At 44.6% G+C, this 16,216-nt stretch overlaps 1 long non-coding RNA gene across 1 annotated transcript; it reads left to right on the top strand.

Annotated features, from left to right (window-relative positions):
- Nucleotides 1-216: 216 nt before the first annotated feature.
- Nucleotides 217-4,873, top strand: LOC105553955. The gene is made up of 3 exons (XR_001008245.1): nt 217-1,667; nt 4,119-4,251; nt 4,433-4,873. It is a non-coding gene; the product is annotated as an uncharacterized LOC105553955 (long non-coding RNA).
- Nucleotides 4,874-16,216: the final 11,343 nt, after the last annotated feature.

The following is a 16,216-nucleotide window of genomic DNA, read 5'->3' as shown; positions in this document are numbered from 1 at the left end:
TAAGCGTGCTGAAGAGGCCAAGCTCATAAGCATGGCTGGAAAGTGGCGTTCTCCATCCCGCTGTGAGTAACTGTGGGTGTCCGAAATCATGTGGAAGAATATTTAGTCTCTGATAATGAAACAGGCCAGAGTTAAACTTTGGTAATGAAAGCAGCATGTAATGGCATGGATAAGTGAATTCCAAAGTCATTTAAGAAGACACGCAGTAAGATGTGCCTCTCTCTCTGTCTCCCTTTCTCTATCTCTTCCTTTCTTTTCCCCCTTTTTTCTTTCTTTCTTTTTTTTTTGGGGGGGGGGCGGAGTTTCACTCTTGTTGCCCAAGCTGGAGTTCGATGGCACGACCTTGGCTCACCACAACCTCTGCCTACTGGGTTCAAGCAATTCTTCTGCCTCAGCCTCCCGAGTAGCTGGGATTACAGGCATATGCCACCACGCCCAGCTAATTTTGTATTTTTAGTAGAGATGGGGTTTCTCCATGTTGCTCAGGCTGGTCTTGAACTCTCGACCTCAGGTGATCCACCTGACTCAGCCTCCCAAAGTGCTGGGATTACAGGCGTGAGCCACCGCGCCCGGCCCCTCCCTTCTTTGTTTCTAATCTCTCTTCTTTCCTTCTTTTCTTTTCTTCTCCCACTGAAATGCTGCTATTAAATTGATAGAGTATCTTATAACTGATGGCATCTTAGAACTGGGGAAATAGAGTGTTTGTCAGGCTGCTTGATTTAGCAACTGAGGGTTGAAGGGATGGGGGTAATTTCAAATCAGTGAGATTACTAGATTTCTTTTTAAAAGGTGCTGATGAGATAGAATCACCATAACAGAGTCAGGCACAGATGAAAAGATCAGCAAAGGCCAGGTTCCCTCGACTTATTTTGAATGGATGGAGAAACGGTGAATCTTGGGTTTGTGAGCATGACCAGTGGGTCATATGGGCAGAAAAGCAAGTGGCAGTCTCAAAGGAAGAGGGCATTTAGAATCCGAGGTTCAAGCTGGAAGAGATCTTGGTCACCTCCTTGCTGAATGCCTTAATTCAACAAATGAGGAAAATGGGCTCATACGGCAGGAATAATCTATAGAACTAGGACAGGATCCTAGGTGTCCAGCCCCTATTCTATGGATTTTCATCTGGAGAACTCAGTTATGTACCTGCCACAGGGCCTTTGCACCTCTTTTCTCTTTGCCCTGATCATTCTTCCCCTAAATAGCCACATGGCTTTCTTCCTCATCTCCTTCAAGTTTTTGCTTAAATTTCAATTTCTCAGTGAGGTCTTCTCTGACCATTTAGACCAGAATATGCCATCTTAAAATATGACTATAGAAGACCAGAATATGCCGCCCCAAAATATGCTTCTTGGGCATAAGGATTATTTTGAGCTGATTATTTTGAGAAACTGCAGACACAGGAGTGCTAATCTGAAAACAGATCCCTGTGCAGGGGAAATCTACATCTATAAAGGAAATCTCCGCTTGTAAGAGTATCTCCCTCTCAGTATCAGGGCAAGAAGGATGTGTGGAAGTCACTGGAATCTCTAGTCAATGAAGCAGGTGCTGACTTGATTCTGTATAACAAACCTTACCCTTGTCTACCATGAGTTTCCTGGTGACCTCCCCACAGCACTCCGACCAGTAATGCAGGAGAGCTGAGGTCTCGGCATCCTCATTCACACCTGGTATTGCCACTTCTTTCTTTTTAATGTCAGCCATTCTCATAGGTGTTTGTATTTTCAACTTATACTTCCTTAATTACTGATTATTATCTTTTCATGTTTAATAGGGTTGAAACCAAGTTAAACAGATTTCTCTACTGCAGCAGGACTCAGAGCTTTTTTGAATTGCCTGATGGGCAGATAGCTGGGAATTCTTTTTCTATAGTCAAGTAAAGATTGCAAGGCTAGAATTTCAGTGAAGGTATTTTGGCAAGTCCTGACCTACACGATTGAAGGGGTCCAGAATATGCCACCCCAAAATATGCCACTTTGACATATGGTTTATTTGGGGCTGAAAGCAATTGAAAATGAGCAGATGCAGGATGAATCCTCTGCTCTCTCTTTTCCTACCTGAAACAAGGGCATAGCATTCCCTTTGTGGAAGGTGTTCCTCAACTCCCACACCAGGAAGTGTAGAGCAACTCTTACCGTCAAAGATGGAGGGTCAGCATTGAGATGAGTCTGCATAAACAAGCTTTGTTTCAAAAAGTTTCCTCCATTAATCTCCCCTATGTATTTCCTAGTCACTTTCCCACAATTTGTCATCCCTTTCCTTTGTTAAAATGATATATAAGTCCCTGAGCCTAATCACTTTGCATTTCACCAGTTTTCTGTGAACTCCTAGGTATGTAAAAATATAAATACATTTGTATTCCTTTTCTCCTGTTAACGTGTCTTGCGTCAGTTAAATTTACAGGCTCCAGCCTTTAAACTTACGGGACAGAAGAAAGTTTTTCCTCCCTAACACGCTCAAGCACCTGTTCTTCTAGAAAGCATTTCATCTGTTTCCAACCAATTCATTTCATATTACTTCCTTCTGGTTTCTATTCATAACAGAAACATTTTGGGGTTATCAACTATGCTACCTTCAAGCCTTTGCTCACGCTATTCTACCTGCTTGGAACGCTTTACCCTTTTTCCTCCTCTCACTTAATCTACCCAGCCTTTCCAGCCTTCCTCCTGCCTCTTCTGTCAGAAATGAGGCAGGAATAATACAGGGTGGTCGCAGAAGAATAGAAAATTCTAGGCAGGCATTTCACATGACTAGCAAAAGGAAACTGTTGAAATAGCCACAGGAGCTAAGAGCTGATAGGACCCTGAAAAACTAGGGTGTAGGCCAAGCTGGCTAAGACCAGCTAGACCCAACATGGTGCTGGATTTGACCGAGGTTTCTCCTAGGACCTCATTATTCATTCATTAGCATACAAATCGCATAGCAGGCAGTGCCATGACAGTTCCAGGAACACCCACATTTGGTGTAAAAGTGGGTGGCACCACAGTTCTGAGAAATCTCCACCTTTTTCGAGGAATTTTCATGAATATTCCACCCCTTGGTTAAAGAAACTCCTAAACACCCTTGCACACAACTTTCTCGAGTCCACCTGCACTCCCCTATCTTGAGTGTGTACTTTTCACTTTGCAACAAATCTCTGTACTTTCAGTATTTTCTGACTCACCCTTGAATTTTTTCTCCCGATGATATCAAGAGCCTGGGCACCGGCTGGGGTCAAGGTCCCACTTGTGTTTGGGGACCTGCCCAGCCCACCGGTATCCATGACTGGGACACTCATGGGACTCATGATCAGACCCTGAGTAGCTTTTTTCTATATTTTCCCAAAGGGGTTCTGCTCCATTTTTCTAACTAAATACTTAGTGGAAGGCCCTAGTATCCTAGACCTTTTAAAAAGTCCCTTGATACATTGAGCTGAGCATAGCTATTGCTTACAAACATTTATTGAATTCATATACAGTAAATCAACAGGCATTTATGTCAGTTCACTTAAATGTTAGCTCTTCATTTAGCCAGCTACCAAGAATAAATGCCAAAAAAAGAACTTTGTAGTTCCTGGCTAAATGGGGAGAAGACATTTAATTGGAAATTATGCAGCTCACAGCTGGGTTTCTTGGAACTTGTGGATGAAACTGGAAGTGTATGGCCAAGCCTACCAACAAACCCCCGAACCGTGACTTCTCCTTTGCCACATCATTCATGAAATGAAGGAATTAGAGAGGAGATCACCCAGTCCACACTTATCTCCAAACTGAATTGCACCCAAGGCTGGAAGAAACAAATGGAGCCCATGGCATTCAGATTTCTGTGCCCCGCTCTCCTCTCCTTGGTACTCTCACGTGTTTTGTCAAATTTCCCATACCCAGCTCCTTAACCAAAGGGACTGGCTGGGCCAGGCAGAGGTTGGGTTAACAGTGCTCAGGTGTCCCAGGATGACTGTTGAGGGTGGTGGCAGCTCTCCTATGTCTCAGCCCCCCGGGAACACCTCGGCCCTGCAGCAGCATCAAACTGGGTGGCACTCACAAGTCTGGAGCCAGAAATCAGTCAGTGGGAATATGATGCACCCAGTTTTACAGTGACTGTGTCCTGAAACTCCCTGTCCTTTGTTCTTTCAACAAATATAGATTGAGCAGTCATTATATATCTCCTATCTATCAGGCACTACAGGAGTTCCTGGAGGATACTGGTCTGAAGTTAGCATGACCTTGACCCAAGAAACTTATAGTCCTGATAAGAACTTCCATCAGAACTCCAGCTGTAAGTCATGCTTCCTGGGTTATGCTATTGGTGGTGATGGTGGGAGAGGGAAGGAGGGTGGGATGAAGTAAGAGCCTACTAGTCGTCACAGATGTGTATGGCTTTGACTGCCAGGCATAGGAGTCTGGTAGTTTTGAGGGTCTATCAGTATATGAAGTCCTTTGATCTTCTTGGCTTCCAGAAGGTAGCACAGGCCTTGCTGTTTGCCCAGGCCCATGGGGTCAGCCCTCTTGGGTACCGTGGCATGCAGATGAGGGTGCTCACCCAAGACACCCTGTAGTGCTGATTACTGACTGAAGGCACTGAATATCTGATATAGTTTGGACAAATCTCATGTTGAAAGTAGATCCCCAGTGTTGGAGGTGGGGCCTGGTGGGAGGTATTTGGATTGTGGGGTCAGATCCTTTATGGCCATTTGGTGCCATCCTTGTGGTAATGAGCAAGTTCTTGATCTACTAGTTCCTAAGAGATCTGGTTGCTAAAAAGAGTCTAGCAGCATCCTCCGCTCCCTCTCCTCCTCTCTTACCATGTGATACGCACACACCGGCTACCCTTCACCTACTGCTCCAGCGCCACGCTTCATGTACAGCCTGTAGAACTCTGAGCCAAGTAAACCTCTTTTCTTTATAGATTATTGACTTTCAGGTATTCCTTTATAGTGACAGGAATAGACCAAGACAAAATCTATGTATCATCTATCTATCTGTCTCCCTACTCCCACTTCTGTGACGGGAGACTTATCGCCTGGTCCTGCCCTCGACCCAAGCTTCTGTGACCATCTCCCACTCAAATCTGCCCCAACAGTAACCTCAAGTGGGCTTGAGTCCTTGTCACCCCAACTTGCACTAATTTTGTTTCCTATGCTTCAGAATTGTACTTGTTAATATATAACAATATTCGGACTACCCTAGTTCACGTAACACCTTTGAGAAGTGGCAGTGACCAACCGCTTCCGCCAGGTGCACACAGCCCCACACCGGTGTGCAGGGTCTGGTCAGTGGAGGACAGCCTAGGTTGCAGCTGAATCTTACCTCATCAGGGCACAGCCAAGCCAGGTCCTGAAGGCATGGCCCCTGGCTGGATTATTGCGAGGCAGTGGACACCTTCACAGCTATTCGCTTTATCTTTATGACTGTTTCCCAAAGGTTCCCCTGACTTGAGCTCAAAGGAAGGTCTCTCAGGGCCGCCCATCCTGACTTTCTGGTCACATCACAAATGACCCTCCCAAGGGTCACATCTTCACTAAACACACCTGGCCTCTTCCAGACCCCACCATTGCTACAAGCCTGAGGCAAGAGAGTACCCACTTCTCTTCTCTGTCTCAACACATCCACCTGGGCCTGGCTTTCACTGATTCCTCACAGCATGGCCGAGACCACAGTGTAATGTTTAACAGGGTCTCATCAGAGCTCAAGGCTAAAGAAAGGAACATAAAACCACATAGGGGTGTTCTGGCTACACGATAACCTCACAAAGACATGATATCAATATATTTGCCAAAGTCTGGTTTCAAAAAGTCTTGGGATGCAGCATTACACGTGGGCTTGCTGTGAGAAATACACATACTCCTGGACTTACGATGGGGTCCCATTCAGACAAACCTGTTGTAAATATCACAGTCCCTTAGCTCAACTCCCTTAAACATGCTCAGAACATACATCAGCTTCAGCTGGGCAAAGTCACCCAGTGACACAGGACAACGTAGAGTATCATCATTCACCCTCATGATCGTGGCGGACTGGGAGCTGCATGCAGCCCACTGCCGCTGCCCAGCATGGAGAGGGAGTATCGGACCACACATCACTAGCCCGGGAAAAGAGCAAATGGCAAAATTCATTCCAAGTATGGTTTCTATGGAACACGTGTCACTTTTACACCATCATAACGTCAAAAAATCATAAGTTAGAGACCATCTACTTAACAAAGATTTCAATGAAATAGTGCCTTAAATTATGAAGTATATATTAATTCATTGCATTATTAATTATGACTTAAAAACTATTAATGTGCCATCACAGCAGCCTCTCTTGGTAGAAGCTCTGTGGACTGGGCTAGAGTCGCTGTGCTGATTTGCAGGCAGAGCTGATCTTGTTCCTGCAGCTTCAGGATGGGTTGTAAGGAAGGGGTGAAAGAACAACATGCAATATGGCAGGTTGAAACATGGTCACAAATTCGTTGGCACTTTTCCCATCAAGAGGCAGAGGCTGTGTCCCATCCCCTGGAATCTGGGTCTGCTTTGACCAATAGAGAATGGTAGAAGTGATACCATATGACTCCCAAGGTTAAGCTATGGAAGGCAATCTAGACTTGCATTGTCGCCTGGGAACATTTGCCCTTGGGGCCCTGAACTTCCCTGTGAGCGGTCCCAGGAGCCTGAGGTTGCCATGCTACAGTGACCACAGGTAGATGCTTTGGTCACCAGCCCCAGCTCAGCCAGCCTCCAGCCAGCCCAACTCAAAGACTGGACACAGGAGCCAAGATGTTGCCTGAGCAATGGGTCATCCAGCCCCATCCAGCCTACCCCCAGCCATGGGACTCATAGCTGTGGCCCCAGACACCGCGGAGAAGAGCCACACCTTCTGTTCTCTTTCCAGATTCCTGACCTGTAGAATCTGGGAGCATAAGGATGACATGGTTGTTTCATGGTTTTTTTATGCAACAATAGGTAAGTGAAACATGCAACCTCTTCTCAATCACTTCCTTAGCCTTAAGAATTAAATCCCACATCCTTAGCTCTCCAAGTAGAAGTCTGGACAAGTCATGCTGCTTATTTTCCCTTCTTTCATTTCAGTTGCAGTGGGAACAAGTTTTGCAGGCCTATTCGTTTCCCAGGGCTGTTGTAAGAAGTTACCACAAACTTGGTGGCTTAAAATAACAAAATGTAAGACCCAGGGAAGAGCCTTAGAATGTGTTCAAATGGTCATATGTTTATAAAATTTGCAAAAGTAAGACACTTAAACAATGGAGACTGCTGGTTCTTTCCATTTTTGCCTCCTCTCTGTTTCTGTGTTCCTTGCGTGGGTGTTGGGAGTGGCCCGGGATGTTTTTCCATATGTGCTTTAGTGGAGTTCAAGTTAGAGATATATTTGGTTTTGGTTAAATGGGACCTATTTATGTGGTTTTCCGACAATTTCACATATAGCTGAGTTATGAATAACCATCCTGATGAGGAATGACTTCCAGGAATACTCCCTGAGCCCACTGGGCTGATTTTCCTGAAGTCAAGACATAAATGTGCAGAGTCAGAGAACACAGGGCAATTGATACCAGCCCTGGAAGTGTGTGGGGAAGGGGAGGAAAAACAATGTTTGAAATATGTGGAACCAGCAGCTCGTCTGTGGAAAATTCTTCCAGCCATCACAGGATAAAACTGTTGGTGGAGAACTTGATTGTTAATGATGCTTATTCAAAAGTGTAGTTCTCCCCAGTTTAGAATAACCTTGGGGATATAGTTTGGATACGTGTCCTCACCCAAATCACATATTGAAATATAATTCCCAGTGTTGGAGGTGGGGCCTGATGGGAGGCGATTGGATCCTGATGGCAGATCGTGAATGGTTTAGCACCATCCCTCTTGGTACTGTCCTCATGACAGCAATGAGTTCTTGTGAGATCTGGTCGTTTAAAAGTGTGTATCACCTCCCCCTCGCTCGCTTGCTCCGGTTCTGACCATGTGACGTGCCTACTCCCCACTCGCCTTCCACCATGATTGTTAGTTGCCTGCGGCCTCCCTAGAAACTGAGCAGATGCCAGCACCATGCTTCCTGTATAGCCTATGGAACTGTGAGCCAATGAAATCTATTTTCCTTATAAATTACCCAGTCTCAGCCATTTATTTATAGCAATGTGAGAACAGAGTAATATACTTGGTAATGCAGAGTATACAATTGTAAGTTCATCATATTTATATTTTTAGCTTTTGATAGGAATTGCATGAACCAAAATTGACAGACTTTCTATATTTACTGGACAGAAATCTGTAACATTACTATAAATAATGAATACGTCTACAAAAGCTCCTGCATGAAAGAAAAGCCATAGAGATTTCCTCTGAACTTGACAACAACCCAAATATTTGTATGACATCATTAAGAATGAATTGTGAAGCCAAAATAAACTTTTCCAAGCTTTTTGATAATAAAAAACAAATTTTGACCAAATATGCTGGATAAAGGGCTGCATTATATTTCCATTCTCCATACTTGGTCTTAGCCAAAAGTCTGAGCAGCAATTATATTTCTATTCCTTTTATTTAAAAAATTATAAAATAGCCAGCTAATAAACATATGGAAAAAGTATGATAGAGATATTTTAAGCAGTTATTTAAAGAAAAATCTTAACTGTTTGGACTTCATGTTTGTGTTATTTGCCAGTTTAAAAAGTTATTTGTCTTGTGTTCTTTTCTTATTCTAAATATTAACACTCATATATAATTTTATATTTATAATCTTACTTTTTTTCCTTAAACAGGATGCCTCAAATTTCATAAGCTTTGGGATCCCACAAATCCTGAATCTCCCCCTGCCTCTTTCTTTAATCCACCCAAACCTGACTGGAATTTCTATTATTCCCTCCTCTACTTGCCCATATTGAGGACCTGACCTGGGAAGAAGGTAGCCTGCACTGACATCTAACTTGATAGATAGTTGTTGACCAGGGCAAAAAGTTTATGCTAGGTTTTCTTTGGATTACTTTTTTGGAGCTCAAAGCTTGAATGAGCTTTGATGTAGCAGGAGAAATGCTGCTTGGACAGGGAGTCACGCCTCATTCATTCTTCAGTGGGGAAAGGGCTGACGAGTGGGTTTGTGGATAACGGGGGAGGCAATAGCATGGGTTCCCAGACTTTAAAGAGGCCTGTTAAAATGAAAGTTATCCTGGGCTTTGAAGCAAGGGAAATAACACTTCCTTTCTATTTTCAAACAATTTCATGCATCCATGACAAAGAAATATTGAAGATGTGGCCTCTTGGGAACTGAGAACACCAGAAGTTGAATTTATGTAACATTTTCAGAAATAACTATGGAATAGAATTGTTCAGTGAATTTTCCAAGTCTATAGTGTCATCAAAATCTTTCATGAATTGAATAACGATGTTAAACTGTAGAAAGACCTTTCAAGATCCCAAGAATGGGTAAAATGATGTTGGATTCTCTTAGCCCTGCAATACGAAGTTAGGTGAATGAGGAAAGCAGCAAGCAGTTCAGACCCTGCCTCTAACATGATTTCCCCTGTGACTCTTGTTACACCCTAAAGACATGCGCGGGAAGGAATCCTAACACAGGCCTGTGGGTATCACCGGGAAGGACAAGGAAAATAGAAAAGGGGCAGCACTTAAAACAGAAAACCCATGAGTCCCTGCTCCTGACATGTGCCAATCGCCCCCATGAAGTTGGGGGAGCAGAGAAAGAAACCAGTGTGATTGAATGAATCTTCAAATGCAGAACAGATGTTGTTACATGTTTACTTTTTCACAGCAGTATCTTTAAGTCTGAAAAATGGAAAGCTTCCAGGTCACAAAGAATGTGAAGGAACTCAGTGAAAGCTAAGACTCCTACGATGTGTGGAAATTTATGGGCAAATTCTCGAAGCTCAAAAGAGGTAGCTTACAGGCTGGTGAGGGTAAGTATTATCTGACACTGTGGAGAGGAGGCTCTGGGGACTCTGGCATGCGAACAACATAGGGTAAGGAAAGGCTATGTGTGTAAACAAATAAACAACCTCTATGTACATATAATTATTTTTTACTACTCCCAAGCTTTCCTCAGATGCCTCAGAGGGAGGAGTAGGAGAACTTCAAAGTGATGCTCAGCTGTGCTAGGAAAGGTGAAGTCTGTTGTTCGGAGAAATGAGAAAGAGCCTGTCTTTGAAAGCAGGACCTGGGTTTGAATCTAAGCTCAGCCACTTACTACCCTCTGTGGACTTAACCTCCCTGAATTTTAATTTTCTTATCTGTAGCGTGGCCATGAGAATCCTTTTCTCCACAAACTCACAAGATGTTGTCAGGATTGAATAAGATAATATGTGTAGGACTTGACAGACTGCAAACAGTCAATAGATGACATATCTTTTTTTTTTTTTTTTTTTTTGAGACAAAGTCTTCCTCTGTCGCCCAGGCTGAAGTGCAATGGTGCAATCTCAGCTCACTGCAACCTCTGCCCCCGGGTTCAAGTGATTCTCCTGCCTTAGCCTCTGAGTAGCTGGGATTATAGGCGCACACCACCACACCTGGCTAATTTTTTTGGTATTTTTAGTAGAGACGGCGTTTCACCATGTTGGTCAGGCTGGTCTCGAACTCCTGGCCTCTGGCGATCTACCTGTTTTGGCCTCCAAAAGTGCTGGGATTATCACAGTGAGCCACTGTGCCTGGCTGATGGCATATCTATGAACTCATTTGCACCTATACCTTCCTAAGGCCTTTGTTACAAATAAAATATTATAAAATATGTGTATTTTTACATGTGAGCATTTTCATCTGAAGTCATTGGTTCATGGCCTTGCTCTGTTTATTTATTATGTATGAGGGGCATGCTGGCAGGGGTCCTTCCTGTAATTCCATCCCACTGCTGCCTCCTAATGCAATTGCAAATCTTCCATTCTATCAAACCTTATGAAATTACTTCTATCAACAAATGTCAGCTTTGGAATTCTCCTTACGAAAGCTCATTTCAGGCTTCCTTGGAATTCTTAAATAACTAAGCAAGCATTTGAGATCTGATATGCACCGGAAAGCACTGGCATAGGAAGAGATAAACTGCCTTAAATGCATCCACACTCACAAAACAGACACTGTTCTCAGCACTTTAATATTGTGGGGGCCAAGCTACCTATCAAATGCTACCCAATAGGCTTCTTCTGAAATCAGCCTCCAGCAAGGCATTAGCACCCATTCTGAGAGCTTCCATTTATTTTGCTTACAGTCCCTGTGCAGTTTCGGAACACTGCGTTCCCTTTCTTGTAACGGCACAACAGCAACAGTGCCACGTGGCACTGGACGGGCTCCCCACTTCGTGCTGGCGTTTCCTTTGGGCTGGTATTTTTTGCACACAGCTTTGGGGCCTCTAGCTATCCGGTACAAAGGAAAAACATGGGCTTTAGAGGCATTCAAACAAACCAGGGCTTAGGTTCTGCTGTCGTGTGCTATGTGCTTACTTAATCTGACTCAGTTGTTTTCGTTTTCTTCTGCAAAAGGGAAATAATAAAATTAATGTCTTTGTAGGATCAATGTGAGGACTGAATAAGACAATGTGTGTAAAGCATCCACTATAGTGCCCAGCAATGTGAAACACTCCAATAAATGAAGTCATTATTTTAATAATGGCGGTTAGGGAATGGGCAATGTGCTTTTCTTTGTTGTGATTTCCAGTGTCAAACTGCCCTGCCTTTGCTTAAAGAATTCAAAGACACGCATAAAAATGTTTCACTGTGGAAGGTTCTGCTCGATGGTATGACTCTTAGCAGTAGTAACTATCTTTTCCAGTGTTCTGGTGGCCTGGCAAAAAGGCTGTATTGGTGACGAGTTGGTTACTCTCTGAATTCCTGCGGCCTTTTTAACCTATCTGGAGAAAGACAAGGCACACTTCCCTGGTTTGTTAACTCTGAAGAAGCAGAGGTGAAGAGAAGTGGACCTTGTACTTCCTGTCATGATGGTGACATGAACACTTACAGGAATCCGAAACAGCTGTTGTAACTCTGCAGCCCACCCTTGGCATGGCTGAAGAGGGGTGGGTGTGGCCAGATGATATGTTGTTCATATGCACAGTCATGTGCAATGGACGCTCACTGTTCAATGAATATGTTTTCTACAAACTTCTTGCGCACGGGAGTTACTCTATCAAGGTGAGTGTACCATGCTTACTGTTAGTGTCCTGAGAAGGCTCACTGCGGTGAGTCTTATGGGGGGGATGAGCAGGTGGGTGTTTGCCGTGTGTGTGCTAAGCATTTACTCTAGGAGGCTGGTGGCAAGCATCCCGCAGCCTGGTGGTGGGGTATGCATCATATGGCAGGTAGGAAGGAGAGCAGAGCTTAGAATTACATAGGCCTGGACTCCAGTCTCAGCTCGGCTGCTCATCAGTGACCTTGAAGGAGCTGTCTAACCTTGCTGAGGCACCTCATTTAAAAATAAAAGCAATAATGTCTACCTTGCAGAGCTGTTGTTATTATGATAGATGAAAACTGTATTGTATTTTGCACAGTGCCTAGTATAATGAGATAACAATAAATCATGGCTTATATTTGCCATTCCTTAAAAATAATCTAGATTTACATAGAGTGATGGGGCCACAGGGCAAGCTAACTCATTGTGTAGATAAACAGATCTCTGAGCAGGTCTGCTTACCTTCAGCATTGAATCCCGCCATTCTATCATTGGTAGCTACTCACAGAGGAAAAAGAACACCTAGAGTTTATTACTGAGTGAAATCCTGGCCAGGGCCTAGCTCCACAGCAAGTCTTCTTGACACCTGAGCCTGCCCTGGGCGCTGCATACTCTAAGGTGGTCATCTATCACTGAGCACCAGAGGAACATGCTTCCCTTTCATAAGAAGCTCCCGTGTTTGGTTGGCCTCCTTGGTGAAGGAGCACTGGAAACAGGATGCGCGGGGCAGACCTAGCCTCATCCATCTTTGCTGCATTCCCACAGGAAGGACCATCTCCCAGTTCCAAAGCACTGCTCCAAACTAATGTAATACAGATCAAGACAGCAAAGCATGGTCTTACGGACCTGCTGGGACTAGGCGCGGTTTGATGATCTGTGGCGCTATCCCACAGGCTGGGGCTGGGCAGAATCCAGTGTAAGTGACATGGCAGCCAAAGGTTGGATGTTCATCAGGGAACTCTGCTCCCCTTCTCTGTTGCTGGGAAGTAGCTGCTCAGCCAGAGAGATTTTTTTTTTTTGAGACAGAGTCTTGCTCTATCACCCAGGCTGGAGTGCAGTGGCGCGAGCTCGGCTCACTGCAAGCTCCGCCTCCCGGGTTCCCGCCATTCTCCCGCCTCAGCCTCCCTAGGAGCTGGGACTGCAGGCGCCGCCACCACGCCCGGTTAATTTTTTGTATTTTTAGTGGAGACGGGGTTTCACCGTGTTAACCAGGATGGTCTCGATCTCCTGACCTCGTGATCCGCCCACATCGGCCTCCCAAAGTGCTGGGATTACAGGCGTGAGCCCCCGCGCCCGGCCAGAGAGAGATGTTTTCAAGAGAGACCTGCATCTCCTTAATAATTTGGGCCAGGTGACAGTTCTGGCTGTGGGAAGCTAGGAGGAAGTGACCTATGACACTTCCACACCTGGCCCACAAAACCCTCCCGTCCATCCTTTGCTCTCCGATCCTGTCTGTTGGCAGCAGTGCTGGGGACATGCCTGTAGGATGGCAGAGCCCGTCTCAGCATAGGCTGCACAGGATTGTGTGGCACTTCCCTCATTCTTGCCTTGTGCCAATTCCTGCATGAGTGGGAAGTGAATTTCTGTTGTGTTTTACCACTGAGGTTTGGGGGCTTATGTGTAGTAGAAGCCACGTTACCTTAATTCAAGGTGATTTGTGATTCACTTTCTCCAGAATGGCAGCCCAGGCCTGCAGGAGATTTGGCTGTGTAGTGACCAGATAATTGAGGGTATCTGGTAGAGCATTACCTCAAGTAAGACCAAGTTACTTTGAGCCAACACTCAGTACCTGTTGACACATTTCAGGACAAGAAGGAAGCTTGACGTTTAAAATTTAATCCTGGGACCTTGATGCTGAGTAGATTTATAATGCAGAATAAGCCCCAGAAACAGACATCTATTTACTACAAATGTTTATTATTTACTTATTGTTATTATCTTTTGAGACAGGATCTCCTTTTGTGTGCAGTGGCACAATCACGACTCACTGCGGCCTTGACCTCCCTGGCTTAAATGATCCTCCCACCTCAGCCTCCTGAGTATCTGGGACTACAGGTTGGCTAATTTTAAAACCTTTTGTAGAGACAGGGTTTCACTACGTTGTCCAGGCTGGTCTCAAACTCCTGGACTCAAATGATCCACCCACCTCAGCCTTCCCAAGTGTTAGGATTACAGGCGTGAGCCATCGTGCCCAGCCTACTACAAATTTTTAAAGGCTCTTTCTTGGAATTTCATTATCCAAGGGAACATTTTGGGAGTTACCTGCTCCATAATTATTTACTGAGATTTCTTTAATTGGAAAAGAAACACCAAGGCCTGTATATTCCCCATCCTAGTTTATGCAAAATTGGTTAGATATCTTAAGCAAAGAAAATAATAGTCCCAATAACAACCACTTGGATTTCTAAATGCCTTAAACAATATACCTATAGGCTACTAAACTGGCCAGATAATATTACAAAATTGGCTGTGCTGTGGTTTTCATTTCAACCCTTTCTCTGTTAGGAAGGGTCCCCAGAAAAGAACAGTTCACTTTCACTTCAGTAACTGGTGGAGATGATCCTCCCTTCCTTTTTCAGACTGTCCCATAGACTTCTTGCACTGGGAAATTTGCCAGATTCCTCCCATTTAGCCACATAAGGCAAAACTCACCGGAAACATGCATTTCCCTTCTCTCGCAGCAACAATGACTTTACCCAGAGTCACCAGGAAGTCCTGTTCACTGTCAGCTGTGCAGACTGTGTGTGTGTATGTTTCACCCAAAATGTGGCATGAAACGGACTTACATAAAAAACAATAGAAAGGCCTTTTTGCAGCGCTGCTTGGAAAGCCTTCTTCGCCGTTTACCCCTGCAGGGGCCACTCCTGCCTCAGCTGGGTGGTGGTCCCCCACCTCGCCTGTGGGCAGCTCATCCTGGAGGACACGGCATAGGTGAGGGGTGCCTATTCTCACTTGTCTCTAGGCACAAACATTCTGCTACTTTTCTTTTTTAGAGAAGTGATTCTCTTCCAGAAAATATTTTCTTCTTGCTTCAAGTAAAATAACCTCTATTTTTTTTTTCTTTGTTTCTTTTTTTTTTTGATACAGGGTCTCACTCTGTCACCCAGGCTGCAGTGTAGTGGTGCAATCATGGCTCACTGCAGCCTTGGCCTCCCCAGGCTCAGGTGATCCTCCCATCTCAGCCTCCTGAGTAGCTGGGGCTACAGGTGAACACAACCACTCTCAGTTAATTTTTGTATTTTTTGTAGAGATGGGATTTTGCCATGTTGCCCAGGCTGGTCTTGAACTCCTGGACTCAAGCGATCTACCCACCTCGACCTGAAAAAATGAAGGCTTATAGGTTTGAGCCCCTGCACCCGGCCAGCACTCTCAGAATTGATCCTTGTCATGTTCCTCTCACCCATCACTGTAGCTGAAGCCCCGGAGAAGCCACTGATTACCCTCTAATTTTCCTAGGTGTTGGTTTCTCTGTTAACATAATGGCTATAATTAGAGCTCTTAACCAGGAAAACTTCCCAAATATAACTTCAGTGAACATATGTGCACTGCTCATACCTGGTTCCCCTGGTACTGTTGCTGCATAAGAAGTCACCCCTTAATTTAGTGGCTTACAATGATCACCTTATTTATGCTCTCAGAGTCTGTGGGTTTGGAATTTATTTTATTTTATTTTATTTATTATTTATTTATTTATTTATTTATTTATTTTTTAAGATGGAGTCTCACTCTGTCACCCAGGCTGGAGTGCAGTGACACGATCTCCGCTCACTGCCACCTCTGCCTCCTGGATTCAAGCAATTCTCCTGTCTCAGCCTCTCGAGTAGCTGAGATTACAGGCACATGCCACCATGCCTAGTTTTTTTGTATTTTTAGTAGAGATGGGGTTTCACCATATTGGTCAGGCTGGTCTTGAACTCCTGACCTCGTGATCCGCCCGCCTCAGCCTCCCAAAGTGCTGGGATTACAGTCATGAGCCACTGCGCCCGGCGGGTTTGGAATTTAGACAGCAGGAGTGGCTTGTCTCTGCTGCATGATAGCTGGGGCCTTGACCGCTGGGGGTAATGCAGCAGTTGGGGTGTATTATCATCTAAA

The sequence above is a fragment of the Mandrillus leucophaeus genome, unplaced genomic scaffold (assembly GCF_000951045.1).
Source record: "Mandrillus leucophaeus isolate KB7577 unplaced genomic scaffold, Mleu.le_1.0 Scaffold62, whole genome shotgun sequence".
Classification (NCBI taxonomy): Eukaryota; Metazoa; Chordata; class Mammalia; order Primates; family Cercopithecidae; genus Mandrillus; species Mandrillus leucophaeus.
The sequence above is the reverse complement of the archived record's forward strand: the minus strand, read 5'-3'. Positions and strand labels throughout refer to the sequence as shown.